The sequence below is a fragment of the Myotis lucifugus genome, unplaced genomic scaffold (genome assembly GCF_000147115.1).
Source record: "Myotis lucifugus unplaced genomic scaffold, Myoluc2.0 scaffold_1880, whole genome shotgun sequence".
In the NCBI taxonomy this organism is placed as follows: Eukaryota; Metazoa; Chordata; class Mammalia; order Chiroptera; family Vespertilionidae; genus Myotis; species Myotis lucifugus.
The window spans coordinates 20,267-22,972 of NW_005872928.1; positions in this window are offsets into that span (position 1 = coordinate 20,267).

A 2,706-nucleotide genomic window follows, 5' to 3' on the forward strand; every position below is an offset into this window, starting at 1 on the left:
TGGGGCGCGAGGGCGCCATGCTCGGGGGGCGGGGCTATATTCTTCTCGTGGAAGGGCCTCGGAGTCTTTTCCCAGTGGTTTAGGTGTAACACCAGGGACTAATCCCGAGGCTCAAAAGGCAGGGGCCGTTCTGTGTGGTGCGGTGTGCCACGCACGGCAGGGGTACGGTCCCACATTCAGGGCCCGGTGGGCAAGGGGAAGCCTGCCGTTTGGACTTTCACTCTCGCACAAACTCTGTGATCACGTTCTCTTTGAGTAAGCCCAAAGGCCCCCGTTGCCCAGGGAAATTGGGGAAGCATGTGGTGTGTCTGGCAACACCCTGAAGATGTGTGGAGCAGTGTGCTAGCTCGGTGTCACCCTTAGCTTCTTGCTTCATCTTTCCTCAGGGGCCGGGGCAGGGGAAGGTGCTGCCAGGGCACCCCCCCAGCCCTGGCCTGGCCACCCCAGCGAGCCCCAGGGAGCCGGGATTCCCTGGGACATAAGTGGCCGCAGGCCATGCTTCCCCGCGCCGGGCCGCTGGATCTGAGGAGGCAGCAGCTCGCGCCGGGCCGCCTGGCAGCCTGCCAGGCCACAAGAGGCGAGCTGCCCTGGGAGCGAGAGCTGCATTCATCTCCCCGGGACAGGAGCGACCCAAGGCTCTGCCCAGGATGCACTTCCAGAAAGTCGGGCTCTGGCTTCTTGTTAATGAAATGCCAGCTGCGCCCGGGCCTCTCTGTGGCCGGGGAGCCCTTGTGCAATAGGGGATTTGTTTTGCAGATGACAAGATTTTCCACCCTGGAAAGATGGAATGATAAATGCGAGGAGCTGGCCGGGCCCCCCACCCCTCAGGGGAGGTCGTTAATGTGAGCTTCAGTGTTTGGCAAATGTGCTCTTTGCAGCCTTCTGCTCCTCGGGCCTCCCCGCCGCTCCCACTGACGCAGGCCCCGGAGCCAGGAGACCTCAGTGTCAGGCCACTTGGGGGAAGGCTGTTTCCCAAAGCGGAGGAAGGCAGGTGACGGTGCACCAGCTGGTGGCCTGTCTTTGTAAATAAAGTTTTATTGGCAACACAGCCACATTTATTGGTATTGCTTGCGGCTGCTTTGGCTCCAGAGTTGAGTAATTACCATCTGGCCATTCACCATGAAGTGTAAATATTTACTATTGGGACTTTTATTTCTTTATTTTTATTGTTAATCCTCACCTGAGGATATATTTTCCCATTGATTTTTAGGGAGGGTGGAAGAGAGAGGGAAAGACAGAGAGAAACATCAATGTGAGAGAAACACGTGAATTGGTTGCCTCCAGCACGAGCCCTGACCAGGGCCTGGGCCGAGGAGGAACCTGCAGATGGATCCTCCCTTCCCCCAACTGGTGGGCGGGGTATGACGTAACCTGCAGCCCAGAAATACCTGAGTGACTAACCATGTACCTTATATGGACTAGACATTGAACCGCCAACCCACATCTGCCAAATACCCTCAGCCCTTGTTCCTATATGGACCATACATTAAGCCACCCATCAGCGCACGCCGAGTACACTAAGCCCCCATTCCTTCCCATTCCGCCCCTCAAAAGGCGTGCTCACCTCTGCACGTGCTGCTGTCCTCCCCTTGCGAGACAGCCCGGCAGGTCTCTTTCCCCTAATAAAGCCTGTAGTCCTGGTTTTCGGCTCCCGACTGGTATCTCACCTGTAACTGTGGTACATGCCCTTGACCGGAATTGAACCTGGGACCCTTTGGTCTGCAGGCTGACGCTCTAGCCTCTGAGCCAGATCAACCAGGGCTATTGGGCCTTTTAAGGAAACGTTTGCCAAGCCCTGCTCTGAGGGAACAGAGCCTGCTTCGTGCCTGGGAGGCTGGCGTCACGTCTTAGTTTTAGGGACAGGGTATCAGGGACTGGAAGAGACCAGAGTAATGGATCAGCAGGGAGAATATATCCGGGGAGAGTGAGGCAGGAAAAGGGCTGGGGCCTGAAGGGAGGCAGGCCTGAGCTAGCAGTTTTGCAGACTGATCTGTGCAGCAGGTCAAGGTCAGGAAACCTCCAGGTGGCCGAACCCCCCCCCCCCCCCGTTGTCCCCACCCTCGGTGGAAAGGCAGGAAGGGGGCGGTTCCCGGTGCAGACAGGAGGCTCCGGAGTTGAGCAGCTCCTGCCCTGTGTGCGTTGGTGAAGCCGGCGCCTGTGGAGCCCACTCTGGTGCCAGGGCCCCACCTGGGCGCTCGGAGCTCAGGAGGCTCTGAGGGTGCATGTGGGGTGGGGCAGGGAGACCAACCACATGGCCATCAGCCAACGAACAGGATCAGATCACAGAGAGTGGGGAGGAAAGAGAACCTTGTTATGGGCCCGGGAAGGCTTTTTGGGGAGGTGGGAGCCCCGAGGATGCGAGGAACTGGGGAGACCCTGTGAGTAGAGGGAACAGCTAACACAAGATCCTAAGGCAGAAATGTGTGTGGGGAACATCAGGGGTTGAAAAAAAGGTCAGGCTGCCCGGCCAGCCTGCCTCAGTGGTTGAGCATCGACCTATGAACCAGGGGGTCATGGTTCGATTCCTGGTCAGGACACAGGCCCGGGTTGCGGGCTCACTCCCCAGAGTGGGGCGGGCAGGAGGCAGCTGATCCACGATTCTCTCTAATCATTGATGTTTCTCTCTCTCTCCCCCTCTCTGAAATCAATAAAAAAATGTATTTTTTAAAAGGCTGGCTTGTGAGCCAGGCAGTGACCAGGTGGAAA